Source organism: Natator depressus, chromosome 5 (assembly GCF_965152275.1).
Source record: "Natator depressus isolate rNatDep1 chromosome 5, rNatDep2.hap1, whole genome shotgun sequence".
NCBI lineage: Eukaryota > Metazoa > Chordata > Testudines > Cheloniidae > Natator > Natator depressus.
This window is the reverse complement of record NC_134238.1, coordinates 80,086,559-80,112,282: the sequence shown is the minus strand read 5'-3', so window position 1 is coordinate 80,112,282 and position 25,724 is coordinate 80,086,559. Positions and strand designations below refer to the sequence as shown.

General features: G+C 38.1%; 1 long non-coding RNA gene across 1 annotated transcript in view; it reads left to right on the top strand.

Moving 5' to 3' along the window:
- Positions 1 to 25,724, top strand: part of LOC141987595 (uncharacterized) — a 177,412-nt gene that overhangs the window by 112,378 nt on the left and 39,310 nt on the right. The window contains exons 2-3 of the long non-coding RNA XR_012639585.1: positions 13,254 to 13,306; positions 17,331 to 17,564. This is a non-coding gene — a long non-coding RNA (uncharacterized LOC141987595). The remainder of the gene's footprint in view (positions 1 to 13,253; positions 13,307 to 17,330; positions 17,565 to 25,724) is intronic.

Sequence of the window (25,724 nt, the reverse complement as noted above, 5' to 3'; positions counted from 1 at the left end):
CCATGTTTGAATAACAGAATAGTGTCTGACATTACTATTAGCAGATTCTTCAGAGAAAGAATCAGTTCTTACCCGTAGTGGAGAATTATGCCAAAACGTCAGAGAAGTACTTATGTAGCACTGCAGACATTACTTTGTATTTAATTAAAAAGAGAGAGCCCAGGTTTCCAGTGACTGTATGCCCATTCCTTTATTCAACAAGAAGAAGATGTACTTTTATTGCCTTCTTTTAAGTAAAATCCTAAAGATTTGTTTTTGTTAGTCAAACCTTTTACCTTTGCAAACTCTCTCATTTCTGATTCAGTGGTGTCACAATAATTTTAGTTTTACTTTAGGAAACATAAATTTTATGGCTTGCCCTAACTAGCAGTGTTAGTATTTTAAAATGATATTGGAGAACTGATAATCCTTTTTATTTATTTATACTGTATAAAAAGAGAGTTAATTAGGCATTTGCCTGTTTGTTCTCAAATAGACTGAAGCCATTACAGTAAATTCCTCAGAATCAAATGCAAGTGACATAAAAATAGATCCCAAGAGGATGAGTGAAAAGAGATGGCCCGCATGTAGCCAACCTACACAGCATGCATAAATAGTCTTGGAGCCATCAGCGGGTCAGAACAGTTAGTGGAGATGTTTGCCAAAGAGCCAGATGCTGCTGTTGGAAAGATATCAGCAACGCCTCATGTGTAGGGCCATGGGTACTGAAGAAGGAGACAAGACAGCAAATAAGAAAGAGTTCCTGGAGCTTTGATCCCTTTCAGAACTGTAATTCAAATGACAATACTTGGTAGATAAAAACTGGGTCTTTGTTTTCTTATTCTGTGGACCCAAAGATTACTCAGTGTTAAGAGGTAGAGATCATATTTGCAGGAGGCTTGGAATTTTGAGAAGATAGGAAAAAATGTGAAATTAAACAACTGAAACTGATTTGCACTGAATATGAGAACACATTCCCAGCACTTTCAGAATAAAATGTGTTAATGTTCTGACTGCAAGTACTCTTCAGCAATGACAATAAGCCAAAAAAGCTGCATTCAACATCAATAATATTTTCCTTTGAGTTATTTTCTACACGATAGTCTGCATATAAACACTATTTGCTGCAAACCAAACTCTACGTTGAAGATAGGCAATATAGCTGAAGTTCACTGGTGAATAAGTCTTGATTTTAAGTCCCAAAACTTCTTATAGACAGAGCTGGTGGAGAGGCCAATAGTAAAGATTGACTAACAATTTCCATTATAAGCCTCTGTTTTCAGTTGCTTATAACTTTGCCAGTATTTAACTCACTTGACTGACATTTCCAGTGCTTGGTCCCTGGCTGGTTTTATTATTTTTGAAATTTTCATCAAAATGGATCAGCTATTTCTGAGAATGAGGTTAGGAAAAATAGCTAGTTTTGCTAATGTTAACTCCAAATGTTTCATTGAAGACCTCTGTTGGCTCCATGGTTTAGGGCAAGAACTTGAAATTGGAAGTGGGAAAGGTAGTACTAGGGTCAGAGAGCTGACTTCACTGTCTCCATAAAATCCATCCACATTTACAAATCTCTGAATATTGTCATTTGCACATGCTCAGTAGAGCTTCAGAGAGGTTGCAACTATGTGTGATCATGCTTCTTGTCTCCATTGACCTTCCCTCTACATTGAGCATACTCCAGATCCCACGAATCTGAACTCCTTCAGATGGGACATGGCAGCAGCCGCCACCCCTTTGTTCTGTGAGAAGAAGTGCTATACTGGGAGCCAGGAGTTCATGGTCCCAGCTCTTGTACTTACTGTTATCGATAATTTTATGCACTTCACTGCCCTTATTATTAAGCAAGACCTCATATCCCTGATCCCCATTTTTACAGATGAAGTAATTGAGATGTTGCACAAGGTTATAGCAGGCAGAGCTGGTAATGGAATAGAACTATGTCTCTAATATGGCACACCAATGTCTCACTCACTTAGCTATACTTCCTTTCAGAATTAATGTGTAAGATCTATGTACTTGTCTGTGCTGTCTGTAACTGCTAAACCACTCTCCTCTCCAAAGCCTGGAATAGATATCTAGAATCCTGAGTCCCTGCTATCTAACAAAGAATTGCGTAATCCACTGGGAAAGCATGTGTATCGCCCCCCTCAAGTGATTGGTCCACACAGAAGATGACAACCTCCTACTATTGTCAGCTACTCCATTAGTGCAAGTGGTAGAGGTCTGTGAAAGAGATCTAAGATCATGGACCCAGAGCCTGCTAATGGCCCATGTGGAGTTCAGTATAATTTCACATAATGGCATTTCTGTTTTTTAAATTTTCTTTTTCAAGAAAAAATAGGAAATTGTATAAGAAACACTATGTTTAAAGAACATTAAGTTTGCAAGATCAAGCACTGAGAATTAGGAAATGTTAGAAATACGGGACTCCATGCGACCTTATTTCTGCTGTCTTGTTGAGGCAGAAGATTATAAGAAGAGGCAGAGGTTATAAGAAGAGCAAGGGTGTTCTCTTGTTTTGGGGCACTAACCGTAAACCCAGGAGAGCTGAGCTGTACTCCTGTGTCTCTCAGAGACTTCCTATGTGATTTTCGGCAAATCTGTCACAGTGAAAACGTATAAAGTGGCTGAATTAAGATTGCATGGGCAACATTCATTCTGTCATTTCCTGACTTTTCGTTGCTAGACTTTGAAATCTTAACATTCTATAGAAGTAGTTTTTTATGTTATTCACAATTCTCCCAATCTTAGAAACAATCCACCCACAGAATTCCCATTGACTTCTTCAACTGGAGTTCAACGTGTTAAGTATATTCAGTTCTGGGCTCTTTACTTTGTAATAATAGCAGAGATTTTTGAAAGGTTTTTTGGTTCTTCTCTTTTTCTAAACAATAATTGCAGTTCAGTTAGTATTTTCATCATAGCTGAAACTACTAGATTACTTTTTTGTTTGACTGATAAAAATGTATACCCTCCAATAGAAGTATACTGTGCTACTACAACAGAGAGAATCTAGGAAAACCAAGTAAGTCAATCCTTGTGTGTTGGATCTCTGTTTATTTTCTTCATGTTTAAGATTAGTTGGGGTGTTGTTTTACTGTTACTAAAGACCGGTCTTGGCACTTGCATTTTCCCAAACTAAATTAAGATTATTTTACAACAGTGAGAGCAGAGATTGAGGAAACTGCTAAATTAATTCACTGATTTTTTTTAAACAACTTTGGGTTAAGGCACAAATCCAGGACTTCCACTGAAAAGGAAGGCAACTTCTGAAAATGTGTTTATTAAATATGTGTAAACTATGTTTGCAGAACAGTATACACACAAGATACTAAACCATGTAATCTTTCAAATTATCTGTTAACGCAAATGTTAATATAAACCTGACATCAGCACTAGTTTAGAACTTTAGTCACTGAGAGAAGACTGATTTACATTACTGTCTAAATCATGTATCACTAAATTATGGTTTGAAAAACATTACACAACCAAGAGTGTCTCTGTGTCTCTGCGTGTAGAAAAGACCTAGGTAACATTTTTCATGCCGTGAATATCTATTTTTAGTTATTAACCTGATAAATGAGCTGCTTCTACAGGTCATGCTCCTACCCTGTGTCATGTAGCTGGGTCTCCCATCTCAGGTAGTTTCAATGCCTGTTACTTTGATAATTATAGAAGTGTCACTTATTCATGTGTCACTTTTAGCCCATAGCAATGTTGTCCACACTAGTACTATGAATTTACTTATCCAGGACTGAGACATTCTGAATTGTCTGTTCAGAATAGTTCTCAAATGCAGAATCACTATGGGCTATGTCTACACTTGGGAGCTGGCAGATGCAATTCACAGCTCACATAGACATACCTGTGCTAGCTCTGCTCAAGGTAGTGCGCTTAAAAACAGCAGTATACCCAAGGTAGCACAGGCAGTGGCTCAGATTAGCCACCCAATTGTATAGCCGGGGAGTCCACTCCAGGCACGTATGTAGTTGGATGGTTAGCCCAAGCTGACACCCGTGCTACTCCAGTTACACTAATCTTTTTAGTGCCCTAACTCAAACAGAGCTAGTATGTTACATCTACATGAGATGGGAATCACCCTTCCAGCTTCAAGTGTAGATGTAGCAAGACATAGCAAGTTCTGTATGGGAAAACACGAGGCCATAAGTGTTGCTATGACCTTTCAAATTGCTGTCATTTAAACTGGATACTACACACAATTAAGTTTTTACTGTTACTGAGTCAGGCTTCCACATTTTCCTCATGCTGTAGCTTGTGTGTGTCTATGTCATAACTCAGACTGAAAAATCTCATTCTCCTTGTCTTGTGCACATATGTTGCTATGGACAGTGCCAGGGTTTTAAAAGAAAGGTGAGGGGATCACTGATAGGCAGCTCACAGAACATTAGGGAGGCCCTGTACTCTTTGGTCAACCTTTTTTGAGGCCCTTGCTACAGTGATACATTATACAATGCACAAGTACATACCTAGAGTCAGCTTCCTCCTCCCGGTCCCCTAGGAGAGGAGGAAGCTGACCCCACATAAGAGACAAAAATGAATCATACCCTGCAGTTCTTAAACAAGTGTTTGAAACAGTCCTGTCTCTGTAAGGAAATAATAGGGAATAGTACTTCTCCAGCTTCCTCACACAACCTCCCCTACAGGTCCAGGAGCAGCTCTAGTGTGAACTGGGAGTGCTATGAACAGCTGCTCTCCCTTTTCTGTTGCAGCTGCGCAGCTTCTTGCCTGGCCAGCTACATCACTCCAGAGAGAAAGTAGCTTTGGCTCTTCTATTGTCTGCTTTCCTAAAGCATTGTGAGACCCCCAAAGAGTGGAGCACTAACTACCACTGCCACATCAGGAGAATTCCTGGCAGGGGGGAATTGTAGATGGTTTCTTCCCTCTCTGTGCCACCAAAGCAATGCAAAAGAAAGCACAGTATCTACTCCAAAATATTGACCCCTTCATCTTTTTGACATAGTGTGTTTGGCCCTCAGGACACCATGAGGTTAGCAGTATCCCCAGGAGTGAACTTCAGTAGAGACAAGGGAATAACACCAATTCTTTTCTTCAGTTTTGTACCAGAATTTTAACAAGGAGCTCTCCTATAGGATTTGTTGTTAGAGGGAAGTCCCTGGTCCTGCGCCAATCTCTCACAAGTAGGATTCCAGTCTTTTATAGTTTCTTTCCTTAACCGTGTTGCCACTGATGTCAAATCCTATGTATCTCTCTTTGATAAAGAGATGTTTTATACAAAAGAATATCCAATGGACTGCTCTATTTCTAGTTTCATTAATGGAGGAAATTTCTTTCTTTTTCAACATAAAACATTCATTACAAAATAACTTTTTGGTGCTTTATATTTCTGGGAATCTCTCTAGCTGATTCTTTCTGGCCTTCACTCATTGTTTGCGTGAGACTAACTACCCCTTCCTACTGTTTGCTGTAATTATCATTGTCCAAACAGTGCTTAAGAACGCTTTATAATGCCTGGCCAGAGAACCCTTACCTTGGCTGAAATTTACTTACATAAATTAATAGGCAAATACTTATAAATAACAAATTCATTAAAATCAGTTTGTGAATATTTTCAAATTGTAACTGTATGTGATGGCGTTATAACCCTATGGGGTACATGGGGAGACCTTTTAGACCAGAAACAACCCGTTTCTGCTTTACAGTTTTTTTAAAAAGTGGTTCCAGGAAGAGTATAGGCATGAGTACAGGCAATGGTCAAGAAGGAACAGCTGTTTTCCTCCCTTCAGTGATTGTCTGAGGTGAAGGAAGGCAGGTGTGCTTCTGACCCAGTCAGTTGGAGCAGATGGACTTCCTTAGTCTGATAAGGGGATGTTAATGGTTGTTCTCCATACAAAAGAGAAGAAATGCAAGAGAGGTGTAGTTGTTCACATGGATGAACATTAATCCATTTAATGTTCTGAATTTGTTTTATGCTTACTAGCTGTAAAAAGGAAGCAGTATGATTCAGTCACTTGGGATATAAATACTGTTTGTCTGAGTAACTAGAGGGGGAGTAAAAATATCAAATTGAAGAAAGGGTATTTTTACATAATAAAACTGTTGCAAGGTGTCTTTCTCATTGCCAGACCCTGAGACTTCAATGCTGTGTTGTGAAACAGATTGGATGTGTATGTCCTTTTGGCACTACCTCTGGTTGGCAGTCAGACTGCTCCATTATTTTCTCCTTCTGTCTGTAGTTATAACTATTAAAGAGCACGTGCTTAGGGGTGAAGAGACCAGATACCGATTTGTAAACTTTATTCCCTCTACACTCGATACAGTATCATTAGGTGTCTTGGAATGGTTTCTTTGATGTTGACTGCAGGACACTAGCAGCCATGAAATGTCTGATCAGGCTGTTTGTAGAGTCAGTGGAATGCCTCAGCTCCCTGATATTCTGGTCACTTTATAACTTCCCCTCCCTCTGGCTTCAAAGAGAACTGTGGACTGCTAAATCTGCAGGGAGCCTGCGTACTTGTAACCAATCCTCATGTTCTAAAAGGTCACTCAGAATGGCAATCTTTGTATATGATCCACTTCATAACACCATAATAAAAATTATTACTATTGCTTGTGAAACAAAAGTAAAAAATGTGTACAGCTTCCCTACCTCCCACAAACATGCAAACACAATCTACTTATCACATCATTGGGATTCCTAGAAGAACACCCGAAGAAGACCTTATTAGACATATTGAAGGGAAGCCATGGAGGGACCATTTGGAGTTTGGGAGATTAGTGTAGATGAAGATATTACTCAGCTAATGCTCATTTCTTACAGATGCTAGTGATCCATACATCACTGACTCTTATTTGTATTCGTGGAGCATGTATTTTGAGGTAGTGGTTTTTACTGATTGGATTCACAGCATATGCCTTTGCTGTACAGCTGAGTGTCATGTTGCTACAAAGTAGGAGGTAGGTAGCAACAATGGGTGGGATATGGGAATTTTTTCTTCAAAAAATCACACAATATAATTTTCAGATAAAGAAGAGCCCTTTGTACTCCAGCTGTGCCAGTGATATAAGCACAAAAGTAAATGTTTGGTTTTGAAATGGAAAGTGGGTGTGGTGTTAATGACTTGAGTGGAATGTGAATGTAGAGTTTTTCCCAGGGATCTAGGGTTTGAATCTGATCTTGCTTATGCCAGTGTAAATTAGAAGTAATTCCACTGAAATCTACACAATTATAGTGTAAAACCGGTCTAAGTGAGATCAGAATTCAGAATCAAGTCCCTACATACTGAAGGGGAAATCTTTTTATTTTTGGCTGCAGTTTTCCAGACAAACACAGTTGCTCTTTTATCCTCTTCAATGTGATAAAACTGTAGCCAAGCAAAGAAATACGCTGTCCAAAGACTTAATTTTTTTTTAAATAATTGAATGAGATTAAGATAGTAAATGAATTATGTCAGCTCTTGCAAAGCAAATTCTTGCAATTGCAGCTTTGACATTCCAGAGTTGAATGGTACAACAAATATCCATAGCCTATGTGTATCCAGCAAATACAGTGCCTCTGTGAAGAAAAGCTACATGTGACATCAGTCCAACAATAGAGTACCATCAGCTAGAAGGTGGGACTTTAGTGGTGAGATCACAGCATCTATCAGTCAGTTTTCTCCAGCACAAGTATCATTCTGAAAGCTGTGCTAATTTTGATAGCTGCATTTTTGAAAATGGAGTGGGAGCCACATTAGCACTCAGTGTTTCACAGTATAGAAAGCTGTAGATGTAGCAAGATAGCTAAGCTTGAGACTCAACAAACTTTCTTTAAAATTGAGATTCTGGAAATCCAGCAGGCTGAGCTGATCTCTCGTTCCCTCATGAAATCAAAAACTAAAACCTGGAAATTAGAGATAAAATGTGAGTTGAGAAAGAGATCATCATGACTCACATAGAAAAAAATGAATCACTATTGGTCACGATGCTGCTCTGGGTCTCTTAGATCTCTGCATATGATTGACCAAATATCCCCACACCCCACTGAACAATATTTCTAAGGATGCCATTGTAAAGACAAAACAAAATCTGGCTGACTGGCAATTTCCGGATGTAGTGCAACTGTAATGTCAATTACGCCAAAGCAGGGTACCCTTAGATAACCCCTGCATGTTGTTTGCCCACAAACCTATCGCTATGAAACAATTTTTTAAACAATATGTACCTCCTGATATATGTCAGCTTTTCGTGTAGCAGCAGGGACTAGTGCAGGGTTTGTTATTAATTAACCTTTGTTTCTATGTAGGGTATATAGACAGCCAGTGAAAAGAATGAAGAGGTGAATGATTACATTTACCAGTTTTCTTGGGGCTGCAATTTTATGGCTATTTTGGGAATGAAGATAGAAGTGGCTGCTATTTATTTAATAAAGATTCTAGTAAATTCCAGCAGCTGAACATGTAATTAGTCCATCTGAGATAAAAGTGGATATTTTCCCATGTCCATATTTTTTTTACTATATCTATACCCATCTCAATTCAATGCAAAGCTAACATAAGAATACAGCCATATTTCATTTTTTAATTGCACATGGACTTCACATTTTGACTTTTAAAAAAATTGTAAAAATATGTAATAGTATGCTGTTCTCAGAGGACATTTATAATTGAATTATAGAGTCTTGTTTCTGATCCAAGCTGCAAGAAAAACGTTCTCATTTGCAGTTCTTTGACTGCCAAGCACTCAAATGGAATAAGCAACCAACTGGAATAAGAGTGACTAATTTAGTGAGTACTTTCTGGGAATAATTATGACATTTTGCAAGCAACAATTTGTTCTATATTTTTTTTTAATTGGGTTCTTTAATTCCCCCAGTAGAAACATCCCTGCTGGAGTTCCTAGACAACTTGCATTTTTTGTTTACAATATTTTTTTGTTTGCTGTTGGTACTCTGGACTCTATCCTATATGTGAGAAACTGAGAGCCCTCATCTCCCATTGACTCCAGTGGGAATTGATGATGTTCAGCATCTTGTGGTTTGGAGTGTTAGATGAATTATACTACCCGTGAGCACCTTTTGGCAAACTATAACAGAGATGCAGTACATGCATCTAAGTGGGTATGCACCCACAAAAGCTTATGCTCCAATACGTCTGTTAGTCTATAAGGTGTCACAGGACTCTTTGCCGCTATAACAGAGATGTGTTTTAAATGTTTTCTTAATAAAATGTCTGATCTGCTGAATAATAAAACTAGGGTGACATCATGAAAAAAAGACTTCTTCTCAGAGGTAGTCATGTAACTTAATTGGCTCAATGCAATTTGCTCATTCATATTTAGCCTGAGACTAACCCTGAGAAATTTCAGCCCCTCCAAATTTTTTTAAGTGTTACATATTAGTGATGATAGGGGATGAGAATGAAACGGCTCTTTCAACTTTATCTGTAGTGTTGTGGTGCTATTATAGTTGTAATGTCCCATTTCCCATGGCAATAATCTAATGCCTTTAGAGGATCAGTTTTGTATTGATTCACTCAATTACTGTGTGGAAAAATTGGGTGTTCTTTCTTAGTATCCCTTAATTACAGAATGTTAAGCCAATCTTTGACTACAAAGGGCCTGATTCTGCCACCTTCATTCATGTTGAGTAGTACCTTACTCTGTGAACTGTCCCTTAATGGAGTAAGGAGCTACTCAGTCTGAGGAAGCATAGCAGAAATGAGCTGTTTTGGTGCATTTCATTGATGTTTATTAGACCAAAAGATACAAGGATTATTCAGTGTACCTTCGGGTAGGAAAGGAAGTATCTTTCTGGCTAGTGAAAAGATTCCCTTGACCTCTTAGATTTCCCTCTATTACTTATCCTCTGTGATACCCAGCACTGCTTGCAGCCATTGCTATTTATCTGCGCAAGCAGGGTGGACTGTGAGTGGGCCTGAGAGTTGGGAAATCGGCCAGAATGGGAATAGTAGTTATAATCTTCATTAATTTACTGTAGTTTATGGAGGACTTTTTCTTATGCCTGCTGTTTTAAGGGTTAAACTACCTCTATACTTTTAATTAACTTCGTTTATCTTCAACGAGCAAATTAACTTCTGCAGTGAATGTAACTACCACAACGAAAAAACCCTTTAATGAAAATCAGATATCAGCTTAGAGGTGTGTCTGTTCTTAGAGATCTTAGTTCCATTTAGTACAAGTTCCAACAGGGCATGAATGTTAGGAAATAATTTTGTTTGTTTGTTGCCTGCTGGCACCCTGCTCAAAGCTATAGTGTGCATACAGCTACTTTTATTTTCATTTTGGATTAACTACTTTTTTATCAGAAGGTGGAAGAGCAACAAAACTGAACTAAGGCTGGGATTCACTGAGGGACTTAAGCCTTTATAATGCTGAGCAAAATTTAAGTGCTGAGGAAGTTTCAATGCCTACTGGGTTAGGTGGCAGTCAAGCAGTGGACCTAAATTTGGGACTTGGGTGCCTAAATCCCTTTGTGAATCAGGACCTACGTGTTTTGTTCAGTTAAAATGTCTGCTGAGAGCATACTATATAGTCTGCTGTGCTGGGCCAATATTGGCATTATGAAGACATCATATAGTTATGTAACATTGGGTATGTCTATGTTGGAGGGGCTAATGGAACATACGTAGAGCTTGCTCTGTAAAGTGCTGCTTAGTGTCCTGGACTCCCTCTGAAGTCTGTGGAAGTTAATGGTACTGAGTACCCTTCAGGGTCAGGCCCATACTTTATTTGCATATCTCTGTACCTACAGAAATATTCAAAGGATAATTGAAAGTTTGATGAAAAAGCAAATGGCAAATTCTATAAGCATGAAGAGAGGGGAGAATGGTATGTATGTGACTATGCATATGTCTAAGCAATTTTAGAATCCAAGTTGCAGGCCCTAGAGGGCATAGTCTGTGCAATGTGGATACCCTCAAGAGTATTGTTAAAATTCTAGGCTATTTAAAAATTACTCAGGCCAGGAAAGATAGACATGCACACAGACCTCAAAGTGCTGTTCAATCTCAAGGGCATTTAAAACTATCTTATGGTAAAAAACCTTGCTATGACTAAACAAAATAAACTGGAAACATGCCTGGGAGCAGAAGAAGAAAAGAATGGAAAGGGGTAGGTGACTTGGCTAAGTGAATTAATGTAGAACAGTGATGTCAGCCTAATGATTGCAATTGACAGGATCAGCCAATTAAGCTATGAGATCTTTCTTACTCATTTCTGTGACTTCAACAACCTGTAGTCCCAGTAACTTCTCTGGCACCTCTCAGATAGCCCAATGAGAGTGGGGAGAAAATACAGCATGGGAAAGACATCACTGCAATTTCTTCCTCAGTGATGGGTCAGAACTTGTGGTCCTTAAAACTCCAGGCCCTGTGTAGCAGGGACAGTCACAGGCCCCTATATAGCTCGAGAGGAAACCTTTTCAAAACTGACTACCATGGGAAGAGAATGAGGAGAAAAACAATGATAACAAGGGCAGGATTGATGAGGAGACTTAAACGTCAATATATAATAATAAAAATCTTGAATCACAGAAAAAAATTAAGACCCTTATTCTGAGCCTTTGAAGTTCTCCTGTCCTCAACTGAGAATTCATTTTGCTGAGAGTAAGCTGTGTTTAGTTCTCCAGATGAACTAAACAGCATATTGATTTGAATGACAATTATTGTATGGTATTGTTTTGTTTAAAAACTTCAGTAAGTGTATATATTTTAAGTATTCATGAAAGGAGCCAGATTGACAGCATGAGAAATTAACGTATGAAGAGATGCTGGCCTCATTCCAGGATTAGAATGTGAATGAATAGCTGAATAAGAGCTCTGTGGAAGTGCAACAGCTTCTCTCTCTCGCCAACAGAAGTTGGTCCAACAAAGGTCACCCTCCTTGTCTCTCTAGCTTTCCATTCTAAACCTTAATTTGTTACATGCAAAACCTTAACTAACTTTGACAAAACAAAATCAATCCAACTAAAAATGTCTCATAGTGTCCCTTTTGAGGGATTTTTTCAAATCTGAGAGTAGGTACTTATCAAATACAACAGTTTGTGGTATAAGAATTTTTCACTTTTGCAAGAAAAACTCCAAACTGGATTTATTTTTAGTCCCAGATCATAGATTCATAAAATCATAGACAGGTAGGGCTGGGAGGGATCTCAGGAGGTCATCTAGTCCATCCCCCCATCCCCATGCAGAGGCAGAATTAAATGTAGTTCGTCTAACCTGGTTTAAAAAAAACTCCAATGATGGGAATTCTACAACCTATGTTTAGAAGGCTTGGACTGTGTGTGTTTAACCTATGAGAAATCAGTGAAATTACGTGAATTCTGCACGTTTCTAGTTAAGACTTGAGCAATCTCTTCTTAGCAATTCATGAATAAAAACCAGCCACCTGGAGTCAAGCAGATTAACCACCTGAGGTGTTTCTTGTGAGAATGAGTTGGGTACCTGCTTCATTCCACAGAAAACAAGGGGAGGGGAGAGGATGTGGTGGTGTAGTCTAGTGGTTAGCACACCCACCTAGAAGATGGGAAATCCTGGGCCCAGTTCTCCTTCTTCAATCACTCTCATTATTTATCTACAGTGGAACAGCTTCACCAGGACAGACTGAGGGTATCCCATATCAGAATGTCCCATAGTTCAGTGGTTAAAGCACTCTCCTGAGAGGTGTGGAAGACCCCTGCTTGAATCTTCTTTCTGGGAGAGAGGGAGAAATTGAACCTTGGTCTCCCACATCTGAGGCAAGTGCTCTAATCTCTGGGCAAAAAGTATAAAGCCACCACTACCAACTCCTCCTCTGGCAGCCAGATTTTGACTGGGACCAGATCCAGTGGGCAGACTCTGAGTGGTTTTACCAGATTAGGCCCTGCTCGTTACTTAGGTGTTTGGCAACCTATCTTTCCCCAGTTCATGAATCACTCTGTGGCTTAGGCAATAGGCAACCAAACAACTAGAGTAAGGCAGCAGTGAGCATTCAGCAGTGATTTTTGGTGCCTACAGCGTTCAGCAGGAGTTTTGTAAATCACAGAGGAGCCAAAATTGTGACTTAAGTGCTTAAGTACCTTTGTAGATCTGGGCCCTAGATCTTAATGGCATCACCAGTCCCCTGAGACATCCCAGAATCACCTACGTGTCAAGGATCTAATCAGAATGATTTTCCATTAGTTTATAGACTAAAAAGCAAAATTAGATTTGATTTGTCTTTAGCTCACTTTATAAAGTGGGGTTTAGTCTATGAGATAAGAAAATAACTATTTTTCTTTACACATAACTAACCTGAGATTTTTCATTCCTTTGCAGGCCAGAAAAAAAAGTTTCAAACCCTTATTTTTAGACTGTACGACTAGTCAATGGTAAGTAGAGGCTCTTTCCAGCTGTTAAATTAATGATAGTTCATATTTTGTGCTTTTGAGACAAGGCTAAGTCATACTGTCACTCTTAACTAGTGCAAGTGCTGATAAAACTCCCATCAGGCTTGCCTGAAAGAAATTATGATGACATTTATCGTTTTTAATCTAAACCAAAGAAGCTTTATTAAAAAAACAGCTCTTTAGGAAGGGTAGATTTAACTTTGCATACAAAATTTGACTTGCTCTTTTGTTCACAGAGTAATGTATTCTCATACATTCAAGGAAATTAAAGTCTAGATAAGATTTCAGAATTAAAGGCCCTATCCAGCAGCAAATATTCACTGCCTTCCCAAACTTCTAAACCCCAGATAGTCTAAGATCCTGGCTCAGTGGGAGTTGAATAGGCAGGTGGATTTAATTAGAGACCTACAGTGAAATCCAGTTTAAACAGAAACACCTCCAGATTTGCAAGTGATGGATGTGGCTGGGAGGTAGAGAGCTACTGAGTTGTATACCTACCGTGCTGAAAAACTACTTCAAAGCTCCCTCTCTCCATTTGCAGCAGTGAAGCAAGTGAGTTTCTGCATGATCAAGGTCTATCTTTAGTCTACAGCTGGCAGTGCAGTTCATCCCAAATGGACAGCCAGGGAGAATCCGACTGCCCATTATACAAGAGGAAGCAGGGGCTTCTATAAATAGCTTTCCCTTGCTGTCTTCTGGAATGGACCTGACACCCATTATGGCACAATACTGTGATGAACATCAGTCCAGTTTGCACAATCCTACTCTATGCCAAGGAATCTAACCAATTACCTAAAGAGGTACAATGCTATGTACCCCTATTGCCAGTCTTTAGAGCCATCCATTAACCCTGCTGCTTCCCAAATTTTATTTTCTAATGGAATGAAAGGAAGAAATCTTATTCTGAATCCCAGAGCATGAGAAGAGACTTTTAGCAGGCAGTTTAGTCTTCCTGTAAAATGAAACCAATAGTCTCATAAATTTAGCTGCCTGATTACTTTGCCTTCTTGGCAGAATCATAGCGGAATAATCAAAACCTTTTATTCTTACAACAAAGTCTCTACTTTGTAGAAAGAGCTGGATGGAAGTTTTGTTTTATCTAGGTTAACTTCTAAATTCTTCTTACATTTTTCATTTTTATTACTTGCCCAAACATTGTACTGAAAATAAGGAAATCTGCTATTATTATTAAAGGCACTGATAAAATTGGATAGAGTAGAATATAAATGTTGTTCTTGGTTCTGTAAAAATGGCCACTATATTCAGCTACTTTAAAACAAAACAAAAAAAACCCCATTGATTATATTTCACGTCCTGGACTTGTTCAGACCAGAGTGAGAAATGAAATTGGAATAAAATGGTACGAGATAAGGTGTGTTCTGGGTGACTCCAGGGAACTATAGCTACAGTAAGCACGTGCAATTTAGCTACAGTTAATGTCAGGGAGCTAACTGGTTAGAACAGTGAAAATCCAGAATTCCCAAAGGTGCTTCACAGTATTGATTACACAAAGTATTTTTAGGCAGACTTCGGCCTTCTCCTAAAAGAGTTCATACCAGGCATTTATTGGAACAAAGGGGAAGAGAAACTGGACAGGCTGAGAATTCCGTGGGAGGGTGAGGAATTAAGATGATTTTCACATTTTTTGCTGGCAGTTGGATGGAAGAAGTTATCTCTTTAACTAGTTTTTATCTTGTGGTTGTATAAGCATCTATCACTATAGTATCTGCATATCTCCCAAGCGTGTGTATTTTTTTAAAAAAAGACCATAATCTCCCTCTTTTCTTTCCCACCAAGTAGGAGTAAAATGCTTGAACAGAGTTAAGGGTGGACATTTGAGTGGGTGTATAATGTGTATAAGATGTTCAGTTTTGAACACAATGCTGTTATTAATCTTACTTCTTTTGGGAGTTAGTTCCTTAGTATCAACTCAGTAAAAGATTTGTTTCCTCCATTCAGGAGTCCCAACTAATGTCTGATCTATACTAATGTTGTAAGTTGATCTAAGTCACATTACTTCAGTTACATAAGTTGACTTATGTGTCTTCATCAGGCCCGCTAAATCAACACCGCTGCATCGATTGCAGCAGTGCTGATTTAGCTGATAATGTAGACATGGCCTTATTGATCAACAATTTCATTATTCCAATGCAATGTTAGCTGTCATTGGTTGTTCACGGTCATCAAAGGAGAGAAGGCAATTGGGGCCAGTCCTATGGTGGGCTTTGAATATGAGGACAGGAACCTTGAACTGGACACTATATTCAGAGTGTCCTTGTGATATGCTCATGTTCTGTTGTTTAGAAGCTGGACTACAACACTTTGTGCTATTAGGAGGGGTTTTTTTAAGGCATATAGCTGATTTCTAGATTGCAATGATCAAGCTGGAAGGTAACAAATACATAGATCATGGTGGCTAAATCTGAATCCAGTAATACAGTGCACACTCTTCTGGCCAGTTGTAGATGGAAATGGACCTTTTTGGGGTCCAGTAGTAATGAAAAGTCCAAAGGAAGCCAAAGAGTGTGGCCCAGCAAACTGATCGTGGTGCCATTTATCGTGGAAGGTGCGATGGAAAAAGTGACTTTCAAGATACATCCCTTGCTCACCAGTGTCACTTCCAAATTGCCTGTTATCTTTAGTTAGCTGGTCTTAGTTCATTGACAAAGCCAGGAGATGGTGGTGTTTATATTTGAAATCAGAGATATAGAGCCGGTTGTTGTCTCCTAACCCCTTACTCTTCATCTCATGTTTTCTGAACTTCTCCAACAGCTACTTATAGATGATGAGTAGCAGTAATTGCTTTGCTGCATTGTTTTCATCATGACCCCAATATCTTCAAGCTCAGATAAGGTGTAGCATACAGCATTTCAGCAGTTTATCTATCTTTGCTGTAGAAAACATTGGCAAATAAGCATTTGCTCACATTGTGTGAGGGGTATAGCCAATTGATTATCAGCTATAGTCATTCTCACTCTGTTTCTAAATATTTTTAGTACAGTTACAGACAAAGGTAGAGCCTGAGGTAAGTATTTAATGCCTCTTGACACCCCCATCCAGCTAGAAACTCAACATTTTGAAAACAGTTTTTGTTCTGAGCCAAGCAAAATCCATTCATGTAAGATTCTGCAAAGCTTTAATTATTTTACCTAGACCATTTACAACCCACAACAAGAATAAAACAGCAGGAAGTTAGTTTTCTTTTGGCTTGGCCAAACTCCAAGGTGATGATTTTTTTGTTAAAATTGGTCTATTTTCCTAGCTAGTCAGGCTGAATTTGGAAAAACATCCTTACTTTCACCATAAAACAGCAGAAAGGATGTTGTTAAAATTATATTTGTGATGCTCAGTCGCAACTTTGTTATAGGGCCTCAGATTAGGCAACTAATCTCTATAATTTGGTCTGATACTAAAAATCTGACAATATTTTAACAAACAGAAGTTGCTGACTTATCCCTCTGTAAGTACCTTTCCAGCTATATCTTTTGAAATATGGAAGCAAAATAAATAAATACAAATTTACATTAGCTTTTAACATTTAAGTACCTGTTTTGTTTTATTGTTAATGAGTTACAAAGAACTGAGTAAGAAGCACTCTATGATTTTTTGGCCAAAAAACCCCCTCTGGTTTAAAAAAAATTCTGTTTAAAATAAACAGACAAACATAGCATATGTAATGAGTTCAGTTAGAGATTGGGTTGGGACCCAAATATCTGTCAGTACCACCAAGTATTTTCTCATCAACAGGGTACACTACTGCTGAAGCGTGAAAGAGGGGGGCGGAAACAAACATTAAGGAGGGAGAAATAAAACTACATTGTATGTTAAATGTTCTGGGAACTGGGGAGGAAAATGTCATGGTGTGTAGAGCTGTTTATGAAACATCCTCCTTGGATGTATTGTATGTTTACATGTTGGGTGAAAGTATGGTATCAAGTGTGTATATATGTTCTAAATTTCTGGGCGGATTTTTGTTTTGTTTTTGTTTGGGTTTTTCTTCCTCCAGAAGAAGTTACTTCCTATGCTGTGGTATGTTAACTTCTCAACATTAGTGAGACCCAGGAACCAGTGTCATTAAGCCAATGCCAGATCGCAGATGCTAGGTATTACAACATATATCATAATTTCATAAATAATGGCAGAACCAAACTACAGGGATACTTTTGAGCCATATCCAACCCAACAGAGAGGATTCAAAGGACTAACAAATGGTGAAGACATCTGAGATAAAAAACAAAAGGTAAATTCATTTTTAAATACTAACATTGTTAAAATGTTAAATAATACTGTCAATTTTCTATCTAAAGGACAGAAACAATCTGAATTTATTTTGAAGACTTGAGCAGGAAAAAGACAAGCATGTTTGTTAATTTATTGATTATGTTAGAGCTATGCAACTGGTTTCAGAAACAGTTGGCCTTGATTGTAGCAGCACAACAATCTTCACCCATGTGGAAAATCTGTTTAAATTAACATGTAATTATGTTTACGTATGCTTGAGCCCTTTATTTTCCTGAATGAGAACTTTTCTTTCTCTTCTATATATAAAAATGCTGTGTGATGACAAGATTGTGATGGACTGGGGGCAGTAAGACTTTATGGCCAAAGAGATTGGTGATTAAATATATTTGCTTTCATCTTCAAATCTAGCCCAGGCCAACAATTATTTCAATTGATGTTACCAGTAGGCAGTCCAGTGTTCAAAATTAATTCAGTTCAAATGGAAAGAGATTCACATAGAACACTACTACAACTGAAAAGAATGAACACACTTCTTGGTGACCTCAACAAAGAGGCCGTGGATTGAACGGGCATGGAGACTGAGCTACATTTTTTGTATCTTTTATATCGTTATGCCTAAAAAGAACAGGAGGACTTGTGGCACCTTAGAGACTAACCAATTTATTTGAGCATAAGCTTTCGTGAGCTACAGCTCAAAGCTTACACTCAAATAAATTGGTTTCAGAGTAACAACTAAATTGGTTAGTCTCTAAGGTGCCACGAGTCCTCCTTTTCTTTTTGCGGATACAGACTAACACAGCTGCTACTCTGAAACCTATCCTTATGCCTAGAGAGTTTGGGTCCTTTTTGGAATAGAATTAAAGTGCATTAGTACATTCTTTGTCAAGAATTTGGCACTTCTGCTGCCCATGATGTACCAACTTTGTGACTGAATAGAGAATTTCATCTCCAGGAACAAAGTAAAGTTTAACATATATAAATTACCTGGTCTGGATGACATGCATCCTAAGGTATTGGAGAAATTATTTAATGCAATCACTTTAACAGAGATAACTATTTCTGAAAAATTACAGACAATTGGGGGAATGTCACAGGATGAGCTGGCCCTTTAACAGTGTTGGGACTCAGCTTCACCTGTGCCAGATGTAGCTCACCTCCCTGGGTGGAGGGGATGAACACAAAGATCATGTAATAGGCCTACTGAGAGATATAATGGCAGCCTGTAGTCATTCAGGCTCAAGGGGATGCTCCATTAAAAACTGGTTGCACAGCTGGGATAGGCAGTAATGAGGTGGCCAAGGCTGGGTATGTAGGAAGAGGCCCTGGGAAAGAAAGACAAGGCATTTGGGGCTCGAGGGAAGAGTGCTCAATTATTTAGAGTTCCAGGGCCAGAAACTCATAATACTGGGTGGACGCACTTGCATCTGTGCTGCCAGCTTGTGGGGTGGTACAGCCACCTTGTCAACAGTGGGAAGAATTGATTAGAACCAAGGAGACTGGAAGCTGAGTCCAGATAAGAGCTAAGAATTGCTGAGGAAGGCTTGTGCCTGGCTAGAATCTAGGTGAAAGACTATGTTGTGTTTCTTTTTAATTGACTCTGTAGGAGTGGACCTTTGTGACTTAGATGTGGGGAGGGAGGGGTAAGAAACCATAGAATCCTAAAAATGTGGAAGCTGGTGGCTGACTATCTAAGAGGGGAAACTGAGATAACACACACAGAAAAACTGAGACAGTGGACAAATCTGCTGGACTGGCTAATTCCCTGCCATAGGGAGATACCAAGAGATTGCAGAAATGAAAATATAGCACTGATTTTTTTTTCTAGAAAAGTTAGTTTTCCCTGCTTTTTGGTCAAAAAATATTTTGGTGGGAATTTTATGCTTTACTGGTGATGGTGTAAAGCACTTAGGTTGACTTCAAACTGTAAGTAAGGGGAAAAAACCCTAAAATTATAGGGGAAACATTTATGGAGAGTCCCATAACAAATAAGAGAAAGAATAGGAGAATTCTTGTGTAGAAACACAAAATATAGCAATAAGTACAACATTTTATGTGCAACTGTATTTCTTGATTCTTGATCTTTATTGGACCCCAAAAAATGGAATCGTTGACATATCAGATAAACAAATTTGGAGATATAATACAGACAATGCATGCTTAATATTTACATCTAGTATAAAGAACTAAAACTTCATAAAATTGGGAAGGAGATAAAGATTGATAGAAAGTACAGAAGAAGTGAGAGCACACAGCATTGAGAGAAGTACTAAAAGACAAGAAAGAAAGTTACACAGCAGTAAACCGAAGAAAGAGAAGAAAAAATGGAGTGAAGGAAAATAAAGAAAAGAATCTCACATTAAATGTACATAAAGTTTGATATGTTTGTGTGCACACAATGCTATTAAATTGAAAGGAAATATGAATTGGTATGAATTTTGTTTTTCAGCTCAAAAAACCCCCACTCATATAAGTCAATCCAGTTCTGACTGAGACAGCCGTCAAGGTTGTCAATTAGTTTAAATTCTTATGGTGTTTTTGTTTTATTTTTAATAAGGTCAGTTTTGTCCATTGGGAACTGTCCCAAGAATGGGGCCACCAGTATCGTATACATTACTAACAAGCCCATCAGACTGTAACAACTCTCAGTCACTACTCATCTAGGCTTACTCATATTGAGAACCTTTTGCTTTCACATGCTGTCATGCGCAGTTCTTACTGACAAAGAATACTGTAGCTGTATCCTACTATATAGCACTGTGGACTTTTTTCTTCCATCAAATTAACTTTCTGTTACTCTTTTAACCTGAATGGCATTCTTATCTGTCACCCACTTACTCAAGCAGGTCTTTTTGTAAAGTATATCACACTGTCTGAAGAAATCATCAGTTCCATGGGCTTCTGAAAATAGTCCTTTTGAATGAACTGTGACATTTTAATAATTTTCAGAGTCTGTCAAGTCTTTAGGCATCTCTTTCTTGCCTGTCCAAGAATAAATCTAGTAGTAATACCTCTCACTTCTGACAAGCCTCACCAATTTCTTTGACACTTCATGGAACTAGATTTCCTTATAGAAGAACAATGTTTCTTGAGACGCTTCATCAGTAACTACTGGTTTCTATATGTTATCTTTGACAGTATCACCCTGTTGAGTTAAATATTTGACATTTGTGTTTATAATATTGTCTTTATTATGGCTTTTACTGTTTCTCTCGCCTTCAAACTTGATCTGGTGCCGGCACCAATAGAAATATTTTCATTCTGAAAAAGGGTTCTGGTTCTTCTTACCAGTAGTAGTTAGTTCCTTCAGCAGGAGTGTTTCTTAAGTCCTGTAAAGCTGAATAAACTCACAAACATGTGTATTGTTGGTAATACCCACCACAGTTTTGGATTCTCCGATGCTGAGTGTAAATGATTCCTTACAGCTTTTTTGAAAGCCAAAAACCCCATCTTGTGAACAGAGAAGGCCAAGAACATATCCAGCACTGAACAATGAGTTAACTCCTGTCTGGAGTTAATGACATTTTGAAAAAAATGACTTTGAGATCCAGTAGATTCTGGTACATGTTTATGATGGATTTGGTAACTGTTTTGAAATTAAAATGCCTATTAAATATTTTAAAACTAAATAGTTTGCAAATGTACTAATTGTGGTGGCATTGTCCCCAACCTTATTTGCATATCTTAAATATATCGCTAATAGCATCTCTGAAGCTAAAAAAAATGGTATTGTGAATCATCCAGTAATTCTACGTAGATTTCATAGATTTTAGGGCCAAAATAAACCATTATGATTACTTAGTGTAATCTGCATAGCTACAGGATTTTCCCTGTTTATTTTCTATCACCTGTAAGTATACTAGGCTTTTCAGAGTAAGTGCTGGTCCCTGCCCTGAAAGTTTATAAACTACTGATGGATTTAAAAGACAAGTGTGTGTAGGTCGGTAGGTATGGGAGCAAGCAAATATATTGGTTACAGATGTATAATTACATGGATACTCAGTACACACATAATTACATCTTGGTGGTTCAAATGTGTTTATATTTTTAACAGTTCTGTGTGAGGATGAACTTATTCCAGAATCTTCTCCTTTCCTTCCCTTCCCTTCTCTTTTCTTCTTCTCCTGTTTTTCCATATTCAACTTTTGGTTTTTTATCTCATTTTAGTTCTTTTTATCTTCCAAGTATTGTCATATCTAACTTACACGTCCAACAACAAATTATATGTAATGTATGTGCCCAAACTGAGTCACTGTATACCTTATTACTGTAACTCTCGTCCTTCACCCCATCTCTCCACCGTTTATGACCCTCTTGTTGCAACACATCTAAAATTAGACTGCAAGCTTCTTGTGTCACATTTTGTCAGAAGAACTGAACACCTGGAACTCCAACTAAAGTTAATAGAAACCTTCTGGGAACGTTTATGTATTTCTGTAAAGTGCCTAACACAGGTTTAACCACACACAGACAGCCACAAAAAGACAAAGCAGAGTAAACATTTTATATAGACACTCATCTTTTATGGATTGCTAATAAGGAATAATCATCAATTTGTCAATCAATAACCAATAATCAATTAACAACTTATAGTTGAAAGGGGTCAAAATTACAACTATATGTTGAACATAGAGTTTCTATGAGTTTCAATCAGTTCAATAATTAAAACCTTGAATAAATCAGTTTTGATTGGATTTATTAAATCAGTTAGTTACAGCACATAATTGAAAGAGGCACATAGTTACCTACAATCTGAGTCCCTGCAGTCTCCGACAGTCTGCTCCTACTCTGTTATAGAAGTTCTAACTACCTGCTGTTAGCCTGTCATAATTATACCCCTAGGTTTTTGGGGTGTCTGCAGTTTTTGATTTCTAGTGATTCTGTTTTCTTACCCAAATATATCTTGTTTTTAAATACACTTCAAGACTTCTATCATACTTCGTAAAGTCCTAACTGTGTAACAAATGCTGCTTACTAATTTTGTCAGTATGTTATATTTATGTATATTCCTGTCTATTGCAGTTAGGACATTGCTTGGTCAGTCAGAAGAGCATGGCACTACATTAAAAGGAATATCTTAGCAAGCTTGTATTTTTCCTTTCTTAGTATAACCATAGAGGATTATCAGAGTCTGGTTCATGATCAAGCTATAGGCCTTCTAAAAGTCTGGTTCATAGGCCAACAGGCTTAATTCTGCAAACTCATACCTTCACTCACATAAGTGCAGTGGGACTATTCAGGTGAGTAAAATTATCTATTTCTGTACTATGACCCTGATCACCATAACAGCATCTAATGCATAAAGACAAAGTTCTTAGGCCCTGGTCCTGCAATGAACAATGTCCGTGCAGACTCCTGTACCTAATGCAAAGCCCCTTGAAGTCAAGGGGGGCTCTACATAAAGCTCATTCCAGAATCAGGGCCTTAGTCTGTATATGTCTAGTGCTTGTACTGTTTAACAGACTCTTTTAGTATGTGCTTAAAATAAGTATAATTCAGACAAAAAGCTAAAGACACACATGGATTTCTTTAAAACATTCTTTAGTCAGTACTATATACTGACAATGCTATTGCTATATGGGTATGTAACTAGTTTCAAGCCATGGCTTCCTGGAAAAGCCTGGAATAGTTTGTCCAGGGAAGTGTTGATTCAGGAACCAGCAGTGGTTGAGGTTGTCATTTTGTTAAATGTCCCAAGGCAAACATAAAGAGGTTCTCTGAACTTAATCTGCTACATGGTGGTCTGTTTTACGTGTGTGCTTTATATTATGTCCCAAATAGGAAATTTTACTTTGAATTTCTTCAGAGTATTCTCTATCACTATGCTTTAGAATTCAGGGGTAGTCAATAGGCGTACCATGGGCCAAATCCGAACCACCAGATGCTTTTGAACGGACTCCCCAAATCTTTTTTTTACTTATTTTTATCATTATTTTTATTATTATTTTTTTCTGGAGTCTGGACCTTGACGATACCTTGACCAAGGAATTTGGACCTTGACAAAAATAATTTATTACCCAGGTGTTGAGTTACCTGGTGCCTTATTTCAATTTCTCCAGTTTGGTGTTAAGTTAATTTGATTTTCTATTCTTTCTTAAGGTGGCATGGGAAACATTGCATATTATGGAGGCACCTGTCATGGTTCCATAGTTAAGGCTGAGTTTTGCACTTGAACCAGGGGTTCAACCTGTTTGATTTATATGAAAAATACAGTTTATTCTCCCCAAATTACCGCACCTACTCTGTGGGCGCAGAAGGATTTTTTTTTTTGAGAATTTACAAGCAAATCAATAGACTTAGACTTGCAATTAATTAAAAAGGGTCCTTTAAGAAATTTAGCCATCTTGTCAGAATTTTTTTGATCCTGAATAGTCTTAATAATGGAATAATTCAGACTTCAAACTTTCCACATAGTTAAAACTCACTCAAATATTGCGCATATGCATTTTGAAGAAAAAAATTAGGATTAATGGTCACTTTTTTGCCATTATTCTTCATTAGAGAGTTTTGTTCTTCAGCAGACCTGTTAGTAGATTCCACAAAGAACTGGCTCTTCAGCATGGCTGCTGGCCTTATTAAGTCCTTGTTTCTCTCAGTGACTTATCTTATTTTGTTAATGTATTCCTTGACTCTAGTAACCAAAACCACACTGCTAGCATCAGCAGATTCAAGAATACTCTTCTTTTGATTCTTGTGATGTAGGCTTATACCTGTTCAAGGACAGTTAACATTCTGACAAGGGGTCTCTGTGACTTGTGTGACTATCTGCAGGTACTGTACATGGACTCAATTCCTCCCTACAAAACTAAGGACTATAGTGTATGGTATCTGATTATTGGTGAACATGGAGTATCAGGGAGTCTTTGTCTAGTGGTTTATCATACAGGCCAATGGAGTCCACATTTTCAGCATATAGGGTGAATGTACTATTTCAAAAAAGTCAAAGGCTAGAAGCAGTACTTGAAGTCAAATTCTCTTTCCTGTTGAGAAGTACAATGGGAGGAGAGACCTCTTACAAATTCCCTGCTGGAAATTCCCCTGGACCAGGAGAGTCACTAGCAGTCACAGTGCTGGCATAGCTGATTCCTGCACATCTCTCCACACAGCCTATGGTGCAGGAGGTGTATCAAGCATAGATAGGAGTGTCAAGGAGTGGCTGGAGTGCACTACACCCTGGTTATCCTTAACTGGCATATCATCCCTTGTGAACCTTAGCCAGCTGGCAAAGTCCCAGGGAAGGAACAGCAGATGCTCAGAATGATGCTGGGCCATTTCAGAGCTTCTTCTGTGACTGCAGGGAAAGAGTTGGAGACGTGTCATCCTTTACCACCTCTCTGTAATGGCAGGGCTGATTCCAACATTTTGGTTTAAAAGTTGCAAATTGGGGCTTAGGGAACACATTTGTAATTTGCAATCAAATATGTTTTCTTCTTAGCACAGTTCTTTTAAGAGCTACAATTTAGAGCAAACAGGAATATATTTTGAGTTGACCAGGATATATGAGGTTGCATAGTTAACAGATGCAGTAAAAATAAACCTTCTGACACATTAGGAAATAAAAACAACAAGGAGTCCAGTGGCACCTTAAAGACTACCAGATTTATTTGGGCATAAGCTTTCTTGGGTAAAAAGCTTATGCCCAAATAAATCTGTTAGTTTTTGTGGATACAGACTAACACGGCTACCCGCAGATACTTGACACCATTAGGAAATAAAGTGCTGACTGGTGAAATGAGCCTCATGGATGCAAGTGGAAATTCCTAGGTGTCTAGCTGAAAAATCTATGAATTCCTGCTCCTGCCCTATAAGGGATAAGCAAAGGTCACTAATTTGCAGCAATTGGAACTGTCCATTATCTGTTTTCATTGTAACAAATTTTACAATTATACATAGAACCATTATATTTCATATTTGTATTACAGCATAGCAAATAAGTTATTGGGGACATTGTTAGAACTTTCCTATAATTTTTATCTTACAATAATATTTGCTAATTTTCTCTTCCCTGACATATTTTTTAAATGATGTAAATGTTTCATTGCCATGCCATGTTTAAAAAAAAATGAAAAAGCAATAGTCCATAGAAATTAATTAGGAAACTTCTTTACACTAGCTCTGCCTCACTTTTGCCTTGACACTGCATCATATATTTGTTAAAGAA